The following is a 27692-nucleotide window of genomic DNA, read 5'->3' as shown; positions in this document are numbered from 1 at the left end:
TCTTGGAAAGAAAAAGTATATTAAATAGAAAGTAAGAAAATGTAAATAAAGTGTGGGCCTTGCTTGACAATATATCCACCTTGGTTCATTAACTGTAACAAAGGTATCAGACTAGTGGAAGATGCTGGCTTGGTCCTTTTGGGATGCTATAACAAAATACCCCAGCCTGGGTATTTTATGAACAATGTAAGCATGTTGCTCACAGTTCTGGAGGATGGAAGTCCAAGAGCAAGGTACCAGTGGATTCAGTGTCTGGTGTGGATTCCTCTTTGCTTCAAAGGTGGCAGCTTCCTCTGTGTTCTCAGAAGGGACCAGGGCCTCCCCCAACCCCTTTCATAAGGACACAAGGGTGGAGCCCCATAACTTGGTCACGTCCCAAGGACTCCACCTATTCATGCCATTCTAACACAGGACTTATGGGGGACACACGTACCTAGGCCATAGTAGATGTTAGAAAGAGGAACCGCTGCACCCCAGCTCCATGGGAACCTTGCACATTCACTGATCAGTTTTCCTGTGAATCTAAAACTGTTCTAAAAATGAAGGCTATTAATATTTTTTAAATAAATAAAAATGACCTCACTTTATGGAAGGATACCACAGCAGGTTTCAAAACCCAGTTGGGGCACTGGGTTTGTGAAACCAGAGCTTCCAGGGGATCTCCACAGTAGACACAAGAGGACAAGACCAGATATGGGCCAGAAGCTTCCTCTTGTGTGCATGTTTGTGAAGGGAGACATTGTTTACAAAAGGCAGCCTGTCTGTTGACTGGTGATTGTCACACAAAATGTGGTCCCCCCACACCATGGACTATGACACAGCTTTGAGGAGGAAGGAGATTCTGACACCTGCCATGATGTGAATGAGCCCTGAGGACATTATGCTCCGTGAAATAGACAGATCTTGCCTGACCCCGTTCACAGGAGGTCCCTAGAGTCATCAGATCCACAGAGAAAGAAAGTAGAATGCTGGGGGCTGGGGGCTGGGGAGTTCATGTTTAGTGGGGACAGAGTTTCAGCTGGGGAAATGGAAAGTTCTGGGGTTAGGTGGTGATAACGGTTACACAACCCTGGACTGTGTTTCATGCTGCTAGGACGACATTCCATGGTTACCATAGTACATCTTATGTTATGTGTAATTGCCACATAAAAAAATTAATTATGATAAAACAAAAATGGAAGGTTTCCAACTTACTGTCTTCCACCCCCTACTCCACCCAGCGGAGAGAGGGGAGAGCTGGGTAGGGAACCAAGAGCTTTAGAGAATGCTGGGTGCCTGAGAAAGGGTCCCTCAGGCCTTTCCGACAGGAATTCCAGGGGGCTGTAGAGAAGCATCCAAGAGCAGCACCATCCCACCGTGTGGGGCAGGAGGGAAGCCCAGGAATGGTCCAGGGTCCGAGGTGACCCGGGATAGCCTTGTGGAATCCACCCACCACAGAGCCAGCGACAACCTGGGTGCTGTGGCCCTGGGAGCAGCTGAGTCTCTAGGGGACGGGGTTTCTGGCCCTCTCGTTCAGTATGAATTAGGCGAGACTCATAATGGACATATGGACTAAAAAGCTGCTCTAATCTCATGCCACGCCCTTTTTGTTCAACAACCCTGTCATTCATCCTTGTCCCAGAGGACACCTTGTGAATTTGCACAGGCCGGTCCAGGACCCGTGCCCCATCTTCCCCGCTGCCCACGCTAACCTGTGACCTTTGCATGTGGGTGCGTTTCACTTGAAGCATTTCCAGGTTACTCCCAAAAGGCTCCCCTGTTGGTTCTTCTTTCCTTCCTTTCCCTCTTTCTTTCTCTTTCTCTTTCCTTTTTTCTTTCCATATTTAGTTTTTATTGAAAAAGTATTCAAATAAACTATTACCTGTTCTTTTACAACATGTAATTAAATAGAAAACTTGGAACCCTTACTCTCTCTGAGGAAAAAAAAAAAATTTATCACGACTGCTTTACATAGCTTTCAAAGAATGTGGCCGTTATCTACGGATGACATCATCCAAGGGCGTTCTCCAGGGGGCCTGGGGTTACAGCAGTGGTTTTCTCCCCAGCTCTTTGGAGGAATGTGTTACTTGCCATCATGTGGCTGGATCTGTGGACCCAGGAACTTCTGTGGGATGCATCTGCTTCTTGCTAGCCTTTGTCACCTCTACTGAGTTGTGCAGCTGCCTGTACTCCGGCTCCCTTGGCCTCGCCTGCAGGGGTTCCTAAGTGGAATTGCTGAGTCAAGGAGGTGGGTGTTTGTAATTTGGACGTTACTGCAGAGGGCAAGGGCTGGGAATGCAGAGCAGGGCTCCTTGGAGATGTGGCCTCTTAGGGTTCCTTTGTGTCACTGCTGGTCAAATGGAACACTTTCCTCCCAGACGCTTGAGTAGCCTGAGGCCTTTGTATTTCGCTTTCTGTAAATCCACAGGTGTGCACTTTTTTGGGTGTGGGGATGGAACCAGCGCCATGCACAGGCTCAGCAGGTGACCTGCCACTGAGCAGCATCTGAGCCCTAGGATTTTTTTAAATGGAAATGAAAATGTACGTGACATAAAATCAACCCTTTTAGGATGGATGACTCCACAGCGTTTGGTCACCCATCAGGTACTCCAGCAGTACTTCTGTCTAGTTCCAAGCATTTGCTGGCTCCCAGAGGAAGCTCCGAGGCCACCAGCAGAGGCCACTCCCGGCTGCCACCCATCCGCTCCCATCTGCACGTGTGCCGGAGCGTTCGCCTGCTCTGGTCCCTCCTCTCAACCACACGGTTTTGCTTTTACTTAGCCAGTGTTTTCAAGCCGCATCCTGAGGTGGACACCTCACTCCCATGGCGGCTGAGGAATACACACACCAAGCTGTGCTCATCCACTCCTCGCCACCGGAGAGGTGAAACGTGTGGGCAATTGCCCTCCCTCCTCCTGAGCCACAGCATCCCTCCATTTCTCTTGGGGAGCTGTCTTATAGGAATATTATTTTCCATAACCCTTTACTATGTTAAGGGAAATAGGCCAGACATGGAAAGTTAATATGGTATTATCTCAGTTCCATGTGAAATCTGAAAAAGTCCAACTCACAGAAAGAGAATCCTGTGGCGGCTGACAGGGACTAGCCCTGAGCACAATGGGGAGATGCTGGTCGAGGGGGACAAAGTTTCAGTGTCACGTCAAGAACAGGTTCTGGAGACCTGATGCACAGCACGGTGACATCAGGTAACCATACTGTGCTGTCCTCTTAAAGTTTGCTGAGACCTTTATTGTTCTCACCATAGAAAAGAAAAGAGAATTGAAACAGTAGCCCGGCCAGGAGATGAGTTTGCAAGTTAGCTTGAGGGGTATGCTAGTCAGCTTGAGTCACTTTGCAATGTGCATGCATGCCAAAACATCAGCTTGGTGTCTTCAGTATATGGAATTTCTTTGAATGGGAAAAAAAAAAGAGAGACAAATCAGAAAAGATTTGCAACTTCTTTAGAGACAAAGGACTAATTTCTTAATATAGAGAAACTTTCAACAAAAGGGTGAGCAAAAGGCTGACAGAATCTCATTTTTTTAAAAATTTAGTTATCAATGGATCTTTTAAAAATAAATTTATTTATTTATTTATTTATTTATTTATTTATTTATTTATTTATATGTGATGCTGAGGATCAAACCCAGGGCCTCACACATGCCAGGCAAGTGCTCTACCACCAAGCCAGAACCCCAGTCCAGAACCCCAGTCCTGGGCCTCATTTTTTAAAGAAGGTGAGTAAAGAGCTTAAGGGTTTGGTGCTTCCACACGGTCCAGCACACAAGCTGCGCACAGGCATATACCCAGAGGTCTGAAATCAAGGGACTCAAACACATGGATACAACATTCAAAGCAGCGCCCTTCCCAACAGCTTCCTGTCTGTTTTGCGCTGACACATAGTGGTCCTCCAGGTTCACCCAGGTGGCCACACCTGGTGCAATTTTCATTCTGGTGTGGATGAATAAAACTCCATTTGGTATCCCATTTTCTTTATCCATTCTTCTGTTGATGAACGCTCAGGTTGATTCCATGACTTGTTTAAACAAAATTCTCATTCTATTTAGATTGAAATAAACTATATGAAACTGACCTTCTTCACACAAAAAATGACATACGTTTTCATATTATTTCTAGATAAACCACAAACATATTTATCTTGTAGACTTCCAGGTTTTTACTTATAAATCAAGAACCGAAGGACGTGGAAAGTCATGTCCCCTAGAAAGGACAATGGGCCCTGTTAGCACAAAAAGACGCATCCTCACGAGTCATCTCAGCTGTTTATTCAGGGGAATGAAATGGCGCCTGTGGACCCACTTCCCTGGATGAGCCACTGAACAAAGCAAGGGTCTGGGTCTACGTAGGTTATTTGGGGGACAGTCTAGTGAACATGTATCAGTTTCCTTGGGCACTCAGGATTTGAGTTTTTCCATCAGGATCTGTGGGCGGTGCTGGAGAGGGCTCACTCTGGAGGAGATGGACGCCTCCTGGAGTTGATGCACACCCCCTCCTGCCTGCAGCCCGCGTCTGGGAGAGTAAAGGCGTCAATGCATGGCTTCATTTTTATTCCCTTCTCCTCAGGTTTCATTAGCAAGATTTCTCCTTCTCCATATCTATTAGGCCCGAGCCTAATGTGTATGTGTTTTCCATTTTATCTGTGATTGTTTCTCCAGTTGCTCAAGGCCTCTCTCCCTGCCACAGCCCAAATTTCTCCTGTAGGACTCAGCCAAAATTTACCTGCTCGCCAAAAGCCTGCCAAAAGTAACTGTCTCCTCCCATGACCTGGCTCTGCTAAGGACCTACCTAATTCTGACCTCCGATGAAGTCCCACGCCATTTTCTACCCCAAAAATGCCTGATTGATTGATTGTGCTGCTTAATAAAAGGCCTTGCTGGTCTGTGGAGGTCTGCTCCCGTTTTGGTCATTTTTGCTTACATTCTGGTTCCGGATCTGGGTCAGGAGTAAGGAGACCTCTACCCCTTCCCTGTCCTGCCGAGCCTCTTCCCTCATGGCCATGTTAGTTGGCTGGTGGGACCTGGGAAGTGACCATTGATCGTCCAGCACCCCCATGGTTCTCTGAGGTCAGGGGAGCCCCCAGCCAGTCTGAATTCCCAGACTGGTCCCACTTCCCTCCTGCCCTCTAGGAGCCCATTCACCCCTCCACAGCCCACTGGCTAAACAGCAGCCAACTGGCAACCTGAAACTGACCCCATCTTGGGGCTAGGTTTCTGCTGCCTTATTCCTATGTGGACGGAGCAAGGATCTGTAGCGGGTCCTTCACTGGTGTTGGAGGCGCCTCCTTCTACCCCCTACCCCCCCAACCCCTCCTTCCATTACACCCTGAAGACCTCCAGGTCAGAGATTGATTTCTGTCATTTTTGTTCCTGCATGCGACTCCAGCCTTCTCATCCTTCTGGGAGGTAAGACCCCTTCTGGTCTCTCACAGAAGGACCCTGCCCAAGACCTCTGCCTCTGGTTTGTCTGGACCCCAGGGGCCCCCACCCTTAAGATTGTAGGGGGGATGCCCTCCCATTCCTTGGTGGAATCTGTGCCAGAGATATCGAGACACAACCTGAGCCCCATCACCACCCAGACCTCTCCATGGGGGAGCTACCCAGCCCATTCCACAGGATCCCCCTTAGGTTGGATCATAAAAAACTTTAAGACCCTCCATTTCCAAACAGTGCCTTAAACTAAAGAACTCATTAGCTTAGTACTCAGATCTGGCCACAGCTACAAAATTAGACATCTGAATTGATGGCCCAAATTTGGGACCTTTGATCAAAAACTTCTCCAAGAACTTAGACAATTTCCTCCAAGGAAATGGCAGAGGCCTGAGGTCCCTGCCTCGAGCCTTCCTCTCCTTGGCTCAGGTCTCCCTGTGCAGCCCTGTCTGCATGCAGCCTGTTTCTTGCCTGACATCAAAACTCTCCTCCTCCTTCACTGCCCCCCAAAGCAGCAGATGCACCCCCTCCCCACAGACCCCAGGGCCCCTCTACACCCTCCTTCAATCCCCCTCCTCATACCACCTCGGCCCCTTCGTCTGACCCCTACCCAAACCCCACACCCACGCTCCCCTCGCCCTTGCCCTCACCTCCTCCCGCACGTTCTAAAACTCTTCTTCCAAACACACGTGACCCCTTCAGGAGGTGACTGGGGACGAAGGGACGATCTGAGTCCATGTTCCCATTCCTGTGACAGATGTGTCCCAAACCGAAGACAGACTAGGCTCATTTTCTGAAAATCCTCCTAAGTTTAGAAGAGAGTTCATACCTCTGACCCAGACTGACCACCTTACTTGGGCAGATGTTTATCACACTCTCATCTCTACTCTGGCCCCCAGGGGAAGTGCCCGTGTTTGGCAGGCGGCTAGAAGGCAGGCTGACCTCCTCCATACCCAAACCCCATACCAATTCCACAGCAGATACTGCCCTTCCTGTGGCTGAACCCAAATGGACATGCCAACCCCAAGACCCGGGGTCACTAAATTCCAACACATGATTACCTGCTTCCTTGAGGGCCTGATAAAAAAAAAATCTCTCGTACTCAGGTGAACTATGACATGATTAGGGAGATGACTCAAGGCCCGATGAAAACCTAGTACCAAATACAGCACCCTAGACCGAGGTCTCCTGCCAGTACCCCCAGCTCCATGCCCAATTCACTGGTGGATCTGTACCTGATAGCCATAAAAATCTTAGCTAGAAAAGGCTCCCCAGACTCCTCAGACTCCCCTCCCCTGGGTACAACCCTCTCTCCCAGCCCCACACACTGAGTTACTGGAGTGAGGGGCCCAGACTCCACTGCCCCATCGCCCAGCTGGCACATCCAAGGACCCCGGGTTACAGGGAGGGTGAACAGTCACACAGTCTTGTTGGTGGCTGACGGTGAGGTGAGCCTTTCCCTTCTGATAAAATGGCATGGACCCACTTTCAAAGCAAGTACCCCCATGGGAGTCTCTGGAGCCCCCTGTACCCATAGGGACTCCACCCCTCTTCTGTCCACTTGGATCCTTCTCACCATGCACTCCTTCACTATCATGCCACATCGCCCTATCCCCGCACTGGGCCAAGACTGCCTCCACAAAGCAAGCTTCTGTCGCCGTTCCCCCTTTACAACCCACCAGCCCTGTTCAGGACTCTCCAGCAGGACCTAGGCCCCGCGCCCCCAGCCTCCTGATCACCCCCTACTAGCCGGAATCAACCGCACCCCCTGGGACACCTCTCCACCCCCTATTCAAATCCAGCTAAAAAACCCCACTCGCTGTGTGACCCTCCCTCAACGTCCTCTCACTTCCTTAGTTCTGACGGGGGTGAAGCCCATTATCTCCCTTTAATTACAGGCTCACCTTCTCACACCAACCCACTCCCCCACCCCCATCCTCAGGGTCCAAAAACCCAATGGCCAATTCCTGCCAGTACAGGACCTCGGAAAAATCCGTGAGGCTATTATCCCCACCTATCCTGAAGTTCCCGACCCTATACCTTTCTATCTTAAATCCCCCTTACCACCCATTTCTCAGGGCTGGACCTGAAAGATGCCTCCTTCACTATCTCCCTCCATCGGCCTCAGGCCCACTTTTCGCCTTTACCTGGACTGACCCAGACACTAATTCCTCTCAGCAGCTCACCTGGACTCTTCTCCCATAAGACTTCCGAGATAGCCCACACCGCTTTGGCCAGGCCCTCCAAGGTGACCTGGGCACTCTGAATGTACCCCCAGCCATCTCCTACAGATCTCCTGCTCCGCAGCCTGCAGCAGAGCTCTGCAAACCATCCTTCCCAACGCCCTGGCCTCCTGGGGTACCGGCTCTCTCAATCCAAAGCCCAGCTCTGCTCCCCTCAGATGCAGTTCAGGTTCAGGCATGCTCTTAACCCCACCCGTACCATACCCCCAGAAAGACTTCAGGCTCTGAAGCCTATTCCTTTACCTCCCCCCAAAAGACAGAGGCTGTCCCTCGCAGGCCCTTTCCATTATTTCTGTATCTGGATCCCAAAATTCTCTCTTATAGCTAAGCCCCTATATGAAGCCTCAGATCTGTCTGGGCCTCTTCTGCCTCTCCGCTCCTTTTCCTCCACCATTTCCATTCTTCAAAACTCTCTTCTCAAATCCTCGACTCTTCATCTACCAAACCCTCCAAGCCTTCGTTCCTGTCCGTCCACTCAGAACATGGACAAGCTCTAGGAGGCCTTTACCAAAGGCAGATAACCCCACCCCACTGCTTTCCTGCCAAACCCTGGGCTCGGCCCATCAGGGCTGCCCGAACCTCAAGATGTTGCCGCAGCAGCCCTCCTTGTCGCTGAAGCCTGCAGGTTGGCCCTGCATCGAGCTATCCCTGTCCTTACCTGCACCCCCTCTCAGACCCCCTCAGTCATCTCGGCCCTCTCCCTCCCCGAGCCAGAATCCAGTTACTGCCCGCAGGCCTCCTGGGTCCCCGGACTTCCTTCCAGCAAGACTCCTCCCTAAACCCTGCCACTCTTGCCCCCGGCAAAAACTCCTTCTGCCCCTGCAGTTATGCATTCCAGTCCTGACGCACCTCGACCTCTTAATAAATCCCTCTTCACACATGACTGACCAGCCACTCCCGACTCCCCAGCTTGGTTCTTACATAGGAGCTCCCAAAACAGCCCCTTACCTCACAGGCTCTGCTATAACCCAAGGTGAAACTACTGCAAATCCCCCTGCACCCTAACCCACATCATTGACGCCTCCTCCTGACCCCCAGGCCCAACCCCCCAAGAGGCTGAACTGGTAGCCCCCACTAGAGAGCTATGACTAGCCGAATAATCAACATCTTTACCGGAGTCCAAATACACCTCAGACATTATGCACTCTACCCTCTTAATCTGGAGAGAGTGAGGTTTCCTCACTCAGAAAGGAACACCATCCTCAATGCCATTTACTTACAACCCGCTGGAGGCTGCTCTCTGACCCTCGGGCAGCCAGGCATCCTCCACGGTGGAGGCCATCAAGCCAATCAACAAGATGCATTTCCCTAGGAAATAATGAGGCTGACCGACTGGCCGAGCAAGCTGCTCTCTCTGGCCACCACTCTAAGCCATCACGAACTCCTAACCCAGCTTTATACTCCATTCCCACGAAACGTCCCCCCGCCCCATGAAACAAAAGCTCTAGTATCCCACCTGCACGTTGGTTCCACCCTGATCCTCGCTCCCTTCAGCTATTTCTAAAGAATTCCTTAAACCTATCTGCTTCACATTCACAGTCTCACCAACAAATTTCTCAGTCTTGCGTTGCCTGTCTCAAGGCTGATCCCAGCGCCTAAGTGAGACACTCTCCATTCCCCACACACAAGCTAGGGGACCCTTCCTGCCATGGACTGACAACTTGATTCACCCAAACACCCCCTATAAGAAAAATCAGGGACCTGCAGGTTTTATTACAAGTGCCTCCCGCCATTTTGAGACAACAGGCAGGCCCCGTAGGACCCCCGGCCAGACTGACTGAGCCCCGTCTCCAGGACACCTCAGCCCGACGGATCACTCCCTGCCTCTGGGGCACTCACATCGACTGACTGCTCCCTGCCACCAGGACCCCCAGATCAACTGACTGCACCCTATCACCGGGACCCCAGATCGACTGATTGCACCGGGCCTCCAGGATCCCACAACCACACCAAACACACCGACCTCCAGAACCCCTGCCGGACCAACCACATTCCGCCTCCAGACCTCAGTTGATCATGGCCACACCCGAAGCTGCAGCTCCCCATTTGCCCAACACATTTCGAAGCCAGAGTGGCCATCTTGGATAATCCTGGAAGCCGTAGCTCCGATCTTCAGGTGGGGCAAGTCCCATCCTGAGACGCCTGCTGGAGGCTTGAAGCTCATTGTCAGGTACCTCTCATGCATCAGGCTACTGAACACTGGGAGGTTTCATTACTATATGACTGTTATACAGTAGATTTTCTTTTTTCTCCTTTTTAAAAAATTTAAGTTTTTATTTCTTTAATTTTCTTGCTCCCTTTTCTTTTGTTTACCTGTTCCCTCAGAGTCTCTTTCTCCCTTTTTTGCTTGCTAATATCCAATTTCGTTTGATTACACTCTCACCCTTTCTATTTTCTAGAACTTCTGTATATTCTTTTCTTATCCCATTAACAGCCACACTCTACATCCCTCTGCATCCTCTTTATCCTCCATTAGAAACTGCAGACCTTATTGCAAACCTGTTTGTTTTACTGAAGATAATATTTGAACTCATTCTGTTTACTATGACAATTTTGTTATTGTCCCCATAGGGGCTATTTGGTCTAAGATTGCATAGTGTCTGATTTGGGCACTGGTAATATTGATCTCCCCGTAAAGAAAAGGTTTTGGAAACCTATAGGGCCACTATAAGCCTATAGGGGGAAATCTGCAATACCCCAGATCTGCAGCGCTAGAGGGGAAGATACATGAACAACATGAAAAAACAAGGGAAGAAAATGGTCCAAACAAATCTAGATTCTTTATTAATAGAATCCAGTGACAGTATGTTAGAAGAAATGTCAGAAAAGGACTTCAGATTATACATGATTAAGATGATTCGCGAAGCAAAGGATGAGATAAGAGAGCAAATGCAGGCAATGAATGATCATACCAATAAGATGAAAGAGCACCTGCAGGAAGCAAAAGTTCATTTTAACAAAGAGATAGAGAGTCTCAAAAAAAACCAAACAGAAATCCTCAAAATGAAGGAAACAATAAACCAAATAGAAAACTCAATGGAAAGCATCACCAAAAGACTAGACCACTTGGAAGACAGAACCTCAGACAATGAAGACAAAATATTTAATCTTGAAAATAAAGTGGCCCAGAGAAGATGGTAAGGAATCATGAACAGAATCTCCAAGTACTATGGGACATCATGAAAAGATCAAATTTAAGAATTATTGGGATTGAGGAAGGCACAGAGAAACAAACCAAAGGAATGAAAAACCTATTCAATGAAATAATATCAAAAATTTCCCAAGCCTGAAGAATGAAATGGAAAATCAAATACAAGAGGCTTACAGAACACCAAAATCACAAAATCACAACAAATACAAATACACAATATCACAACAGATCCACACCAAGACACATTATAACGAAAATGCCTGACATTCAAAATAAAGATAGGATTTTGAAGGCCGCGAGAGAAAAGTATCAGATTACATATAGGGGGAGACCAATACGGATAGCAGCTGATTTCTCAACCCAGACTCTAAAAGCTAGAAGGGCCTGGAACAACATATTTCAAGCTCTGAATGAACATAGTTGCCAACCAAGAATCCTATACCCAGCAAAACTAACCTTCAGATTTGAAGATGAAATAAAATCCTTCCATGATAAACAAAAGTTAAAAGAATTTACAAATAGAAAGCCTGCATTACAGAATGTCCTCAATAAAATATTCCATGAGGAGGAAATGAAAAACAACAATGTAGGTCAGCAAAGGGAGAAAGTACCTTAGAGAAAAATCACTCAAAGGAGAAACCACGCCAACTTAAAAACCCAAAATAAGCCAAATGACTGGGAATACAAATCATATCCCAATAATAACCCTGAACGTTAATGGCCTAAACTCATCAATCAAAAGACATAGACTGGCAGAATGGATTAAAAAGAAAGACCCAGCAATATGCTGCCTGTAAGAGATTCATCTCATAGAAAAAGACATCCACAGACTAAAGGTGAAAGGATGGGAAAAAACGTACCACACACATGGAATCAGTAAAAGAGCGGGGGTTTCCATCCTTATATCAGATAAAGTGGACTTCAAGCTAAAGTTAGTCAGAAGGGATAAAGAAGGACATTTCATGCTGCTTAAGGGAACCATAAATCAGGAAGACATAATGATAGTAAATATTTATGCCTCAAACAATGGTGCATCCCTGTACATCAATCAAATCCTTCTCAATTTCAGGAATCACATAGACCACAACACAATAAGTCTAGGTGACTTTAATGCACTGCTGTCACCACTAGATAGATCTTCCAAACAAAATCCAACCAAAGAAACCATAGAACTCAATAACATAAGCAATAACCTAGATTTGACAGACATATACAGAATATTCCATCCATCAATGAGCGAATTCACTTTCTTCTCAGCAGCACATGGAACCTTCTCCAAAATAGACCATATGTTATGCCACAAAGCAGCCCTTAGGAAATGCAAAAAAATAGAGATACAGCCTTAAAATAGAGATACAGATCATAATGGACTGAGAATAGAAATCAATGACAAAATAAAAAAGAGAAATTACTCCAATACCTGGAGACTAAATAATATGCTATTGAATGAAACAAGGATAACAAAAAACATCAGGGAGGAGATAAAAAAATTCTTAGAGGTCAATGAGAATGATGATACAACATATCAAAATCTCTGGGACACTATGAAAGCAGTACTAAGAGGAAAATTCATTGCATGGAGCGCATTCCAGAAGAGAATGAAAAGTCAACAATTAAATGACCTAACATTACAGCTCAAAGCCCTAGAAAAAGGAGAACAAAATAAGGGCAAAAGTAGTAGAAGACAGGAAATAATTAAAATCAGAGCTGAAATCAATGAAATTGAAACAAAAGAAACAATTCAAAAAATTGACAAAACAAAAAGTTGGTTCTTTGAGAAAGTAAACAAAATAGACAAACCCTTTGCCACACTAACAAAGAGAAGGAGAGAAAACTCAAATTACTAAAATACGTGATGCAAAAGGAAATATCACACAGACACCACTGAGATACATAACATAATGAGAAGCTACTTTGAAAAATCTGTATTCCAACAAAATAGAAACTACTGAAGACATTGACAAATTTCTAGAGACATATGCTCCTCCCAAACTGAACCAGGAGGACATACACGATTTAAACAGATCAATATCAAGCAATGAAATAGAAGAAGCCATTAAAAATCTACCATCCAAGAAAAGCCCAGGACCAGACGGCTTCTCAGCCGAGTTCTACAAGACCTTCAAAGAAGAACTTCATTCCAATACTTCTCAAAGTATTCCAGGAAATAGAAAAGGAGGGTACCCTACCGAACTCATTCTATGAGCTAATGTCACCCTCATACCCAAACCAGGAAAAGGACACATCAAGAAAATAAAATTTTAGACCAATATCCTTGATGAATATAGATGCAAAGATCCTTAACAAAATATTGGCAAACCGTATCCAAGAGCATATTAAGAAAATCGTACACCACGATCAAGTGGGGTTCATCCCTGGAATGCGAGGATGGTTCAACATTCGTAAATCAATAAACGTAATCCATAATGTCAATAGACTTAAGAATAAGAATCATATGGTTATTTTGATTGACACAGAAAAAGCATTCGACAAAATACAACACCCCTTCATGCTGAAAACACTAGAAAAAATAGGGATAGTAGGAACATACCTGAACATTGTAAAGGCTATTTATGCTAAGCCCATGGCCAACATCATTCCTAATGGAGAAAAACTGAAACCATTCCTTTTAAAATGCGAACAAGACAGGGATGTCCTCTTCACCACTTCTATTCAACATTGTCCTCGAAACTCTAGCCAGAGCAATTAGGCAGACCAAAGAAATTAAAGGGATACAAATAGGAAAAGAGGAACTTAAGCTGTCACTATTTGCAGATGACATGATTCTATATTTAGAGGATCCAGAAAACTTCTAGACCTCATCAATGAATTTAGCAAAATAGCAGGCTATAAAATCAACACGCATAAATCTAAAGCATTTTTATACGCAAGCGACAAAACAGCTGAAAGGGAAATGAGGAAAACAACCACATTTGCATAGCCTCAAAAAAAAAAAAAAAAAAAATACTTGGGAATCAATCTAACCAAAGAGGTAAAGATCTCTACAATGAAAACTACAAAACATTGAAGAAAGAAATGGAGGAAGACCTTAGAAGATGGAAAGATCTCCCATGTTCTTGAATAGGCAAAATTAATATTGTCAAACTGGCCATACTACCAAAAGTGCTATACAGATTCAATGCAATTCCAATTAAAATTCCAATGACGTACCTTACAGAAATAGAGTAAGAAATCATGAAATTCATCTGGAAGAATAAGAACCCCAGAATAGCTAAAGCAATCCTTAGCAGGAAGAATGAAACAGGGGTATCGCAATACCAGAGCTTCAACTATACTACAAAGCAATAGTAACAAAAACAGCATGGTATTGGCACCAAAATTGACAGGTAGATCAATGGTACAGAATAGAGGACACAGACACAAACCCAAATAAATACAATTTTCTAATACTAGACAGAGGTGCCAAAAATATGCAATGGAGAAAAGATAGCCTCTTCAACAAATGGTGCTGGGAAAACTGGAAATTCATATGCAACAGAATGAAAATAAACCCCTATCTCTCACCCTGCACAAAAATCAACTCAAAATGGATCAAGGACCTTGAAATCAGACCAGAGACCCTGCATCTTATAGAAAGAAAAAGTAGGTCCAAATCTTCACCTTGTTGGCTTAGGATCAGACTTCCTTAACAGGACTCCCATAGCACAAGAAATAAAAGCAAGAATCAATAACTGGGATAGATTCAAACTTAATAGCTTTCTCTCTTGCTCAGGGAAGAACGCGATTTCTACGTAAGCCAACTGGGATTGGTAAGATAAGGTAACCGCTCCAGGGCCACCTGGAACAACGGAGGTGGGAGCTGGCGCACTCCTGGGGGTCCTCGCTGGGGGATCTGGGACAGCGGGCTTCCTAGTTACTCTCCCTTATGTCTCCTTTAATATTCATCTTCCTCATCGTGACCTTTCTTCCCTGTATTCTTAACTTCATCCCAAGGCAACTTCTTCGTAAAGTGACCCGTTCGGCTCAGACCGCTTCCCAGGAACACGTCAAAGCCATTTTCCTCCCGCATTCATGATTGAATCCCCTGAAGCCACCATGGGAGAAGATTACCTACAGCGATCCCATATACACCTTGTTAGCAGGACGCAAACCTCAAGAATTATCCCAGCTATTTATTCAGAACAGGGAATGCAGGGATGAAATGGTGTCATGGAGCCCACTTTCCTGGTGGAAAATGATCCACTGAACAAAGGAAGGGGTGGGCTAATGAACATATCAGCTCCCTCAGGCACTCGGGAATTTGAACTTTTTGGGGTCAGGGGTGTGGGGGCAGTGTCTGGAGAGGATTTGCTTTGGAGATTAACGCCTCCTGGAGGCGGTTTCTTTAAGGGCCATGAGACACTTCCTTCCCATCTGCGCCTCATTTGGAAAACATCTCTCTTGGGAGAGGAAGCTGCCAGCGCATGGCCTTCTTTTTCACTCCCTTTTCTCAAGGCCTCGTTATCTTGGGGATTTCTCATTCTCCATATCTAGTACACCCACTTCAGCCCCAACTGCTGGAGTCTCTGTAACCTCCTCCAGGATTCTGAAAGGGGACCCCCCCCCCCAATTTCGCCCCTTCTCAGCAGGAAGCAGCCATGTGTGATTCAACACCCCTATTCCCTTTTCCCTTTTCAGAGTCTGGAATGAAGGATAAGGAAAACCATGTTCCCCAGGAAGGACAATGGGTCCTCAGCATGTACAATTTCGTTTATCTCTAACCATTCCTCCGAGTTGCTCAAGGCCTCTCTGCCTGCCACGGCCCAAATTTCTCTTACTTTGACTCAACCAAAATTCACCTGCCTGCCAAAGCCCACAAAAGGTAGCTGTCTCCTCTCATGACCTGGCTCTGCTAAGGACCTACCTAACTCTGACCTTTGATGCAGCCCTCTGCCAAAGACGCACCCCTCCAACACCTGACTGATTGACTCTGCTGCCTAAAAAAAGGGCCTTGCTGGTCCCTGAAGGTCTGTTCCCATTTCGGTCATTTTTCCTCACAAAGACAAAGGAGTAGGTATAGTCATGGAAAAAGAAGAAAATGGACAGGTCAGTTGCCCATGTCAATGGCCTCTGATTATGTCCTAACCATGGAGCAGAAATGTTCAACATTCCCCTGCTGAAAGCTTGAACCGTCACTTATTCATCCGATGAAGACAAAGTCCACACTGAATCTGTTTGGGGGACTCACAAACGTCTCCCTCTGGCTGTTCCCTTAACTGTCCTTGACTGATTTCTAAGAACACACTGGAAACTCCCACAGGTCCAAGGTGGATGGCGGCTTCATTGCAGCACCTCCCACAACACAGCCCTTTCCGCCACCACAGCTGCTCAACCTCGATAACCGGCAACTGGACAGACGGTGATGGCAAATCTTGCGTCCGAAAGGACTTAAGTAAACAATTCCGGGGTGCCGCCAGCAGAGGTCCGTGGAAGTGAAGCACAATGCTCCCCATGCTGTGTCCTGGGAGAACAGGTCCTCCAAACCTGAGAGCTCGAACAGGGGCCAGGAACAGAGGCGGATCGCCAACCTGTGGGCACAGTGCTCAGTGATCACCGGGCCAACACACACCTTTAGGCTTCTCTTCCAAATGTGGAACTAAGAGGAAGCCATTAAAGACTCTCCCGAGTGTTTCCGACAGTTTCTGAATTGTCTGGAGGGAGCCCTGACGTGCTTCTGTGCTGTTGGATATGGGTGTCTGTCTTTCAATCCAGATCCTGTTTATATCAAAGCTTATGTGAGACAGAGCCTGGACCTTCTGTCTGTCCAAGTGCTCCTCAAGCTCACTGGGAGGTGCTTTCTTCTGCATCGCAGGGAGAATGCCCGGGACGGTCAGTAGGGCACCCGCAGAAGGAGAAGGAGACCTGGTGTCAGCAGGGCGAGGGCTTCATCAACGGTGGGTGGAAGCTCTACGTCTTCCTCTCTGCGTTTCCATTTGCTTCTCCAGCAGCAAAGAACTGAAAGCTGATGGCACTGAGCCTGTCAGCGTGGCGCTCCTCTGAGCCGTGGGACCGGAGCCGTCCAGGGCTGAGGGTACCAGCGGTGAGCTCTGAGATAAATCTCTGGGTTACGCGCTGCACTGCTGGAACGCTCGGGCTTTCTTTACAGTAATTCAGAGCCTCGCTGAGATTCCCAGTCACCTTGCTGAGCCCTGCAGAATTTCCCAGGGACTTTCATTTGAATATCAAATTTGGTTGCCAAGTTCGTGGCTTTTCCTCTAACAAGACTCATGTTTCCCATCACTTCACAGAGTGAGTGCAGCACTGCAGGCAAGCCACTGGCAGCAAAGAAGACACCAGAAGTGTGTCCCTGGAGAATTTTCCCAAAGGCCCTTTGGAAAGCGTAGACATTTTAAGAATAACCATAGTACCAACAAATGGAACTCTGTCACTGCACTGCACAGATGCTCAGCCAGTTATATCTGTGACACTGTTTATACCATCTGAACATAAAATGAGTGCTCGCTGAAGTCCACTACAATTTCAAAAGCGTCATGCCTGCCTGGCCACTGAGGATGGGTAATTTCCCTCAGTTCTTATCCCTTTCTGCATCATCCTGGGGGGGCGGGGGAATGGAAGGTACACCATCCAGTTCCTAAAGCAGTTGTGATCAATGGAAAAAAGACCAAGCTTCTCCATTGCTCCGGTGCAGACACTCCCCCGACATACGAACTGGCTTTGCCGGCCACGGGTTGAGGCCCAGGAAGAGCAGAGTGTGTTGGGAGCCTGGGGGAGTTCTCTGAAAGTCTGGCAGCAACAACTTTCACTTTGGAAGAGGGTCCCCAAGCCACAGTGCAAGCCCGGCCACCACGATGCTCCATATATGGACTCTGGTTTTCGGTCATGGTGGTGTGAAATTTCACAGCCAAAATTTCTACATCAGTCAGCTTCACAGAGAAGGAAGCCCACAGATTCCTCTCTCAGTTATGAGATTCATGGAGAAACCTGGCCAGCATGGGAAGATGCTCTGGCCCTGCTGTGCCCACCACACCCTCCGTGGTCACAGCAGAGACTTCCCTGAGGGTCTCCTCCCCATGCAGCCTGCCCAGGTCTCTAGCGTCCATCTCTGATGTGCTTTCCAACAGAGCTATGTGGCCACCACTGTGGTCTCAAAGTCGTTCTCAGGACCAGCAGGGACAAAAGAGACCGGGATGTCGCTGGGCTCACACCCACACAGAGGCACATTTTGTGTTCCTATAAGAACCCAAATCTCAAATAAGACTTCAAGCAAGTGTTCTTTGCTCTCCCTCTTCAGGGGCTAAGGGTGAAGAGTGTCCTTCCAGCTTCACTCTCTTCTTTGAGCATTGCGGTGGTTGGCTTCTGTATCTTTTTGCTCCAGATCAGAAGTGTGGTGAATTTCTTTCAGTTCTGGTGTCCTGGTCTCATATCCACTCGATTCTCTCCTTGGTGGCCACTGTGTGGCTTGTTCCAAGGACTGCTGGAATCCAAGGTCGCTGGTGTTGCATGACCTAGGGAACCTTCTGCAAGGGACAGACCTACAGGTGGAGAGGTCTCCAGGTGCCTGGCCCCCCACGGGGACGCTGCCTTGAGCGGGTGTTTTATCTTCCACACCAGCATTCTGCGCTTCTCCACCCTCTTCCAACATCCATCAGGGTCCCTGGGAGCCTGCGGCTGGGGCAGCCAGAAGCTGGACACCACAGCCCCAGGTCAGGGCGGGAAGCAGAGCCGGGCCGAGCCTGAGGTCTGGTTCCACATCTCGACCACTGTGAGCAGTGCCGCAGGCAGCCTGGGGACGGTGGCATCTCTCTGAGGTCCTGATTTCATTTCCTTCCGATTAATACCCAGAAGTGAGACGGCTGGGTCATATGGTTGCTCTGTATTTAGGGTTTTTTTGTGTGGAAACCATGTGCTGTTTTCCGTAATGGCTGTACCACAGCCAGGGCCCAAGGGTTCCTTTTTCTCCAGCACCCTTCCCAACATGTGGTATCCTTTGGTTTTCTACTTTTATTAGTTCCTTTTAGCTACACCTAATAGCAGGGTTTATTTTGACATAATTCTACAAGCCTGGAAATTTGCCGTGATTCAGCCTCCAGTGCTCCCCCGTCCCTCCACTTCTGCTGGTCCCTTCCCTCTACTCTACTGATCTTTCTCCTGTTTATTTATAATTTTTAAAATCCGTGCCTTGTGCATGTACATGAAGGTGAGAGTCACCGTGGTAGATTCATATATGCACATAGGAAGACCCGGTCAGACTCATTCCACCCTCTTTCTCGATCCCCCCCTCAATCCCCTTCCTTAAAGAAACTGTGGCATATTTACTCAATGGAGTTTTACTCAGCAGTGAAAAAGAAGGAAATTATGAAAACTGCTGGCAAATGATGACACTGGAGAGTCACATGCTAAGTGAAATAAGTCAGACCCAGAAAGTCAAGGGAGGAAGGAAGGAAGGAAGGAAGGAAGGAAGGAAGGAAGGAAGGAAGGAAGGAAGGAAGGAAGGAAGGAAGGAAGGAAGGAAGGAAGGAAAAGGAAGGAAGAAGGAAGGAGGGAGATAGATAACATCATTCTAATAGATATGAGGGGATAGCTCATCATAGTTTTGATCTTCATCTCTCCCTAATGAATAGTGGGTTTGAGCATCTTTCAATGTCATCTGTATGTCTTCTTTTGAGAAATGCCTATTCAGGTCCTTTGCCTGTTTTTGTTTTGTTGTTTTTGGTACCACGGATTGAGCCCAGGGGCACTTAACCATGAGCCACATCCCCAGCCCTTTTTTATTTTTCATTTTGAGACAAGGTCTTACTTGGTTGCTCGGGGCCTCATTAAGTTGCTAAGGCCAGCCTTGAACTCGTGATCCTTCTGCCTCAGCCTCCAGAGCTGCTGGAATTACAGGCATGTGCCACTGTGCCTGGCTGCCCATTTTTAATATCTGATTATTTGAGCCTCTGTCACTAAGTTGGGTGGATTCTTGTGTTTCAGATACCCACCCCTTGTTGTGTTTTGTTTACAAATTTTTTCTCCCATGCTGAAAGATGTCTTCTCAGTCTGCAGGCTGTTTCTTTTGCCATGTAGAGGCTCTTTAGTTTAATGTAATCTCATATGCTCATTTTTGCCTGTGTTTGGGTGTCAAACCCCCCAAAAAAATCATTGCCATGACTAATGTCAGAAGGCCTGTGCTTTCTTCTGGTTTGAGTTTCAGGTCTCATAGTCAAGTCTTGAATCCATGCTGAGCTTATTTTTAGTGTGTTTGAAGACGAGAGTCTCGTTTCACTCCTCTGCATGGATGTCCAGTCTTCCCAGCCTCCTTCATCAGCATTATTTATTATTAAAGAGCTCATCCCTTCCCGTGGGCTCTCAACACCTTTGTCAAAAGTCAGTTGACTGGACACAGGTTGACTTTGGAATTCTCCGTTCCGTCCGTCCTGTTGTCCATCTCAGACCCACTCCACACAGATACAGTTTTACACCAGGAACTGGGGTGCCGCCATCTTTGTTGGGTTTGCTCGAGATTGCTTTGGCTCTTTGTGCTTCCATACGAATTTTGGCATTTTCCCCTATTTCTATAAAGAATGTCACTGGGGTTTTGAGGGGGATCACATTGATTCTGTAGATCACTTTGGGTGGTATGAACAACTTAACAGCATAAATTCTTCCAGTCCACTAACATGGGGCGTCTTTCCAATTATGTATGTCTCTTCACTTTGGCTCGCCATTGTCTGATTTTAGTGTTCAATGTACACGCCTTTTGCCTCTGTGGTTCCGTTTATTCCTAAGTATTTTATTCCTTCTCTTGCTATTGTAAACGGACTGTGCCTCAACTTTCAACTTTGTTATTTTTTATCTTGTGTTTTTCGTCCTTGGGTTTATTTCTCTTCTTGTCTGTCTTCAAGGCTGAATCCAGGCTGTTCAAAAGTCCTCACGGCTCAAAAATTGGACCTCGCAACCCAAAGCCTTCCTGAGACCCCAGCATCATCCCCTTCCACAGCACCTACCCCCAAGATACGACTGGCTGGTGTGCATCCCCCACACATCCGGTGTCAGAAGCACAGTGTGAGCCACAGTGGGAGAAACAATCGCCTGGTTTCTGTAGCTCTCATAGCAGAGCAGAGGTTAGGCAGAGATTAGTCAGTTTTGCAGTTTCCAGTTCTGCACATCCTCCCAGTTCCTCAATGTGATCGATTTAAACATCTGCCTTACATAACCATATCCTGGTGACCACCTCCCTCAGCCAGATTCAACCCGTGAACCACCCCACTGACCCACCTGTCCACACCTCTGCCGTGCCACCTCCTCACAGGCTCAGGGTGGCCCCATTGGACCCCTGCCTGCTTGCTGGAAATCACTGGAAACCTGCTCGGGTAACACCTGGCCCAGCAAGGCTTCGGCCTAGGGGCCCTCACTTTCTCTTTCTTGTCCTCGCCATTGGCTAGTGGGACATCCGCAATGGCTCCGCTTCCTGCTGGCCCTGCCAGGCCAGCTGCCCTCATCTCTCCTGATGAGTGAGCTGCTTCACTGAGCCACGGGTTCTGTCCGGCTGCTTCCTCCAGGTCTCAGGGTCACACCTGAGCCTTCCTCTCCCCCCGGCCAGGCTCCCAGACAGGGGCCCTCTTGAGACACAGGTCTGAGGAGAGCCACCAGGTGCCTGCCAGTATCAAGCTTCCTGTGAGAGGGACATCTGGTCACTGGTTGGACACTTAAGCAACAGACCATCTGCCTGGAGCAGGAAGCATCCTACGAGACACACTGTAAACTCCAGGACCAAATGTCCTGGAGCCCCGTCAGGGCAGTGCCTGAGCTCAGCCCCACTCCAGAGGGACCGCAAGGTCAGTTGGACATTTAAAAAGCAACCACCCTCTGCTTCTCCAGTCTCTTCTCATCACCATGGCAACCACCTAATCAAAGGACCATCTGATCCAAGGAGCAAATACTTAGGTTGATTTTTAGGATTTACACCCCCACGGGTTTTGTCTGGGCTTTGCAGGAACAGGGTTCCCTAAAGTTCAGTTTTGAGTTTATTAGTCCTTGGAAATGGGTTACCTCTGAGGACCACAAAACGCAGATGGCCCAGAGGGGGAGTGGCAGGGGCCCACAGGGAAGATCCCACCTGGCCCTTGTAAATAATGCACTTTAAAATACCGTTCAATCCTTAGGAGGCCATCTGGGACTTTTCTGGGACTTCCTGTTTTATTTGCTGGGTTCTATTTACACTTCCATCCTCCGTGTGGCCACTCCTAGTTTCCTGCCGGCATCTTCCTTCTTATCCTCCCTCCTGCACGCCTTTCCCTAGATCCTTGACCCCCCCCACTCACCCCTGACCCCTGACCTCTGACCCCTTCCCCCTCCCTCAGCCCTGAACAGGCCCCTGGAGGATCTCTGCTCTCATGAGTCATCACTTGCTCCTCTGTCTCCATGGCAACATGTCCCATAGACCCTCCAAGGGACAGGGTGAGCAAGGTCATTCCTTCTCATGGAATCAGAAGTCCAAGGCTCTGGCCTGGGGACTGGGGGAAATGGCCAAGCTCAGAAATGGTCCCCTCCCAGGCTAGGGAGAGGTGGAGGATTGGGTACAAAGCTGCGGTCAGATCCAGAGTAGAAGGCCTAGTGTTCTGTTGTACAGAGGGTAACCACAGCTACCAATGGGTCTATTTCAAAATAAGTAGAAGACAGGGCTTAGAATGTTCTCAGCACAAGCATGATGAGTGTCTGAGCTGAGGGAAATTCTAATTACCATGATTTGATCATTACCCCTTGTAGACACGTATCAAAACATTACACCTAAACATGTACAATTACATCTCAACTAAAATAAAATTAAACCAATGCTCTATTAGTCAGTTTTCTGTTGCTAATAACACAATTCCACAGACTGGGTAAATTTCAGTGTAGAGAGATTTACTTTGACCACATCTGGAGGTGGCCTCCTTGCTGGCAGAGTCCCCAGGCAGTGCAGGAAATCACATGAGAGACAGGAAGAAAGTGTGAGTGAGCATCTTCTGGTCCTCCTCCCTCTTAGAGTGCTGCCAGGATTCAATGTCAGGGTGGATCCTGATTGCCAGGCAGAGGTCCCACCCCTAGGCTCCATGGAAAACTAACTTTCCACCCTCTTAACACCTCGCAGTGCGGGTGAAAGGTGAACGGAGATTCAGAGGGGACAAACCATTCTGGAACCACAGAAGGCAGCCTCCAGACCCAGTCCCAGGGTCTCTCCCATCGACTTTGCAAAAGCTCAGTTGTGAGGGCAGAAGTGCATTTCCTGCATACACGAGGAGGAGCAGGAGGGCGGGGAGGGAGAGAGGAGATGGAGAGGGGAGAAGAACAGGATCTACAGGCTGCACTAGGGAGTCTAGAACAATCTAAGACTAGTGGAAAGGTATTGGTTACCTGAATGACATGATAAATTATCCCAAAACTTAGAGACTGAAAGCCACAAATATTGTATTCATAGTCTCTGAGGGTCAGGAATCAGGGACAGCTTAGCTAGGTGTTTGGTTTGTTTGTTTGTTTTTAATGAAAAAAAGCACATAAGTGTTAACGTTTGCGTGCACTGGGGTCCACAGAAAATAGGTCAGTTAGAATTGAACAGTTGGACTCAGGTGCTTGTTATTCTGTTAAAGAATTAAGGAAGAGTGCTTAGATGTGTTAACCAGTTTACAGGAGGCCATTGTACAGGCAAAGAAAAGCAGAATGGAGTTCTGGAGCTACACGCCATGTAATCAAACTTTGAAACAGACCGATGTTCAAAAAGACAATTTCAACAGTGACCAGCATAGGTTAGTCCCCTGTGTGTTGGTTCTTCAAGAAAACTTTGAAATAATTCTAGAAAAAGGCAACTAGATCTCCCCCATCCCAACCCTGATACTGGGGAACGGGACTCAGGACTTCACGCACACTAGGGAAGTGATCTACACCTGAGCCCCAGCCTCCAAATATTTATTTAAAATAAAATTTTTGCATTTTTTTTTTTCTTTTTAGCTGTCTTTGAATAGGAAGTATAGAAATACATGCGTGAAGGAACCGTGAGCTTGGACCAAGCTGGGGGGGCCTTCCCCACAGAGAAGTCTATGCCTGCTTGTAGGCAGGTAAAGCAAAGGTAGAGAACGCCTCCCACTTCTGTGCGTCTCAATGCCTTCAGCCCCAGAACGTTCTTTATGCTCATGAGGCATATTTCAGGGGTCATATTCTGACCCCTTTCAGAGCCAGTTCTGAACCTGAAACAGTCCGCACCTCCACTGACATCACACACTTTTGACCAGTCCTTCAGTCTCCTGTACCGGACGCTTTCGTCACGGAGTGTCTTACACAAAGAGGTCCATACCCAGAACTCTGCTTTGTCTGCAGCCAACCTTACAGCATGGGTTAACACCAGAAATCCCCCAACGCATTTAAAAAGTCCAGTCCAACTGGTCTCAGTCTCATACAGGGGGTATAGGAAAGGCTCTAGCTTGTTTTAGAGTTTCTATTTCGATCTCCCTGCCGACCAACTGCAGAAATTCAAAAAAGAGAGGGAGAGAGATTTGTGGATCCGAAGTTTGAGAAGAAATGGGCCAAGATGTCAATAACCGTTGCAATCCGTTGAAGGGCACAGAAAGGCTGGCGGCTGGCCCTGCTCTGTGCTCCTGTGAACGCCTGAACACAGGCATTTAGCTCTCTGTATGCATCCAGTTCCTACAGTTGAAAGAGCAAAGGACACACAGCGTGTCCAGAGTTCCCCTTTCCATAAGGACACCATCGGATGGGGTCGGGGCCCACTTCTCCAGTAGGACGGCAGCTTAACCCAGCACACGTGCAAACTTGCTACTTGCAAATGACATCACCTTCAGCGACACCTGACGTGCAGGCTTCAACCTGTGAACCTGGGCGGCTCCGATTCAATCCATACTAGTTGGAAGCCCCCCAGAACTGTGTCACCCAAACACTGCAGCAATCCTGAGGCAGCTGCCAGTTCAGCTCCCGGCGGGGGGCGGGGGAGAGCCCCAGCTCTGCCCAGCAACCCTCGCAGGCCCGAGCAACCCTCGCAGGCCTGAGGGTGAGCTCCTGAGTACAAAACTGAAACCACTGTTCACCAACAGCACACTTTCAGTTGTACTGGTAGAAACAGTAAATGGATCCCACAGTGCCACACGGGTATGGCTCAGTGTGCAGAAACCCCCCTCGGGTCTCCCAGCCCTGACTGCAGGACGAGCTTGGATCCAGGTGTGTCCCAGGTCCAAGACATCCCACAGGAAACCACCCCGTGCATCCTGTGACTTTGTGAGCACACGGCTGGCCCTCTCTTCTCCAAAAAAGCCACAATGACCTATTTATGCAGCTGTTTTCCCCTCTCTGCTCTAAGCTCCATGAAATTCACAGAACTGAAAAGAGAAAAAAAGAAGATGGCATTTGCGCTGGGGGTAACCCAGAAGTCCTGAGCACTCTGTGATCTTGAGAAGGACCTATCACCCTTGCCTTTAGTAGGCACCTTCCTTTCCGTTAGCATCACGGTTTCTCAGCTATCAGCCCAAATGAAGTGTTCCAACTGTGTTCGTCTGTTCTCTCTGCTATAATTCAATGCCTGAGACAGGTGCTAGAGTTTGGATCTGGAATGTGGAAGGCCTGGTCCCCAGGGTGATGCTACAGGGAAGTGGTAGAGCCTGTGAGAGGTGGGCCTGGTGGGAGGCCTTAGGTCACTGGGAGCATCCCTTCGACCCCAGTCCCTTCCCCTTCCTCCCTTTTGCTTCCTGGCTGAGGAAAGTGAGTGATTTTGCCCACTCCCGCCACAGTGTGCTACCACAGGCCCAAAACAATGGAGCCAACCAAGCATGGACTGGAACCTCCAGAACCGTGAGCCAGAATAAACCTTTTCTCTTTATAAGTTGCTTCTATACGGCATTTGTTACAGTGACAGAAAACTGACACAGTCAGCTAACACTATAAAGAAAGGGGGTTTATTTAGTTCACAGCTCTGGAAGCTGAAGTCCAAGATAGTGCAGCACCATTAATTGTGTCCCTCGGCAAGGATCTAAAAGCATGATGACATCACAGCAGTGGGGCAATGAGTGGGAAGAGGGATCACATCTCAAGACAGGACTCCAGGGAGCAACTTGGGTCCCCCAGTCCTTTCCCAGGACACGCCCCCATGACTTAAGGACTTCTCACTCAGTGCCACCTCTTATAAATTCTATATTAGCTCTCTGTCACTATAACAAATATGTGAGGCAATTAACTTTTAATGAGAAAAGATTTATTTTGGCTCGTAGCTCTGGAGGTTCAAGTGTAAGATCAAGTGGCCTTACTGCTCTGGGCCTCTGGAAAGTCAGTCCATCGTGGCAGATGTGTGCAGCAGAGCACACCCACTCACCTCAAAGGGAAAGACAGGAAGAAGAGACTGGGGTCCCACAGTCTCCATTTAAGGGCACATCCCCAATAATCTAAGGGCCTTCATAGACCCCAACACCATAGGTTTCAAGATATCACAAAAGCACCACCTGGAGAGAAATTCTTTAACATCCGGACCTTTGGGACACCTCCTGTGGTCACACTGAGACCAAGCCTCCACCACATGAACCTCTGGGGGACACACTCCACCACATCCAAACCACAGAAGCGGCTGAGAGACCCTCCTCTCAGCAGAATTTTATTGTGTTTTGTGAGCCACAGAATAAAGGTCCACCAGAGATGTCCACATCCTAATCCCCAAACCCGGTTCATGCGTTTCCTCACATGGCCAAAGGTCTTTGCAGATGGGATTAAGAGTCCCGAGACAGGGTCATCCCATCCAGGTGGCCCAGTGCCATCGCTGGCTCTTCTAAAAGGAAAACAGCAGAATTAGAGGGAAAAAACTATCATAATGGAATCACAGGTGGTAGCCAGAGACTGGAAGGCGCTGCGCTGCTGGCTCTGGAGATGGGCCAAGGGGCCGCGAGGACTGCGGGCACCCAGAAGCTGGAAACGGCAGGACGCAGGTTGTCCTCCAGAATCCCTGGGAGGGAAGCGCTCTGCCCACACCTGGAGTTGAGTCCAGGGAGACCCACTGCCAACTCCAACCTCCAAAGCTGCAAGATGAGAAGCATGTGTTGCATTAAGGGGTGAGTTGGTGGTGGTGACAGCCGCCACGGGGAATGGTAAGTGCCCCCTCTGCCAGGGGGTCCCTGACCCTCCCTCCCTCCTCTCTCTTCCTGTACCTCACTCCCTGCTCTCGGGGTTCCACTGACCTTACTTGGTTCTGCTTCTTCCATTCCCAGGGACTTCCCTTTCTCAACAATAATCTCAAAGAGGATGCATCCGGAGCATCATGAGATCTTCACAAACCAAAGACCCACCGTCTGCCTCTGCAAATGAGTGAAGCCACCCGTCCTGAAAACCAGCTTTGCCAGCTCTGGTTTTAAAGTAGTAATCTTGGTTTTCTTAGCACTAAAAACAGAGCAAGATTCTCTAGGTGAACAGGGTAGAAGATGTTCCAGGCAAGGAGAGTGTCACAGGGTCACGTGAGCACTGGAGAGTCCTTGCTCAGGCACCAGAGTGATATATGCAGATGACAGTCAGAACTCAGTAGCCCATTATTAGAAGCCAGCAAGGAAAGCTCCACCACTTGGGAGGGGTTCCAAAGAGGGTGCAGCGTGTGGCGCTCGGTCTAGGGTTTGAACACCACTTTGATAAAGAGCTAACCTTTCCCTGGAGAGACCCCCTGGTTGTTCTCTTTCTCGAACTCAACTGAAAGTTTACAATTTTAATTTCTTATTCCCATAATGGGATGGTTTAATGTGCTTGTTAACCTGAGTTTGTCCTGTACTTGTTCCTTAAAACTAAAGAATTGCTTGAGTTCAAACAACTCCCCGGGGCCGGGAAGTCGTCAGAAAGCAGGGGCCACGGCAGCACATGTGGGCACCCAAGCGTGACACGGAAGTGTGCGCTTTCAGTCAGCACCAAAATCAAAAAACA

The 27692-nt window shown here is 47.9% G+C and overlaps 1 protein-coding gene across 1 annotated transcript in view; it reads right to left on the bottom strand.

Annotated features, from left to right (window-relative positions):
• Positions 1 to 27692, bottom strand: part of TRIP10 (thyroid hormone receptor interactor 10) — a 260809-nt gene that overhangs the window by 118704 nt on the left and 114413 nt on the right. The window lies entirely within an intron of this gene.

The sequence above is a fragment of the Sciurus vulgaris genome (assembly GCF_902686455.1).
Source record: "Sciurus vulgaris genome assembly, chromosome: 16".
NCBI classification, from domain to species: Eukaryota; Metazoa; Chordata; class Mammalia; order Rodentia; family Sciuridae; genus Sciurus; species Sciurus vulgaris.
The sequence above is the reverse complement of the archived record's forward strand: the minus strand, read 5'-3'. Positions and strand labels throughout refer to the sequence as shown.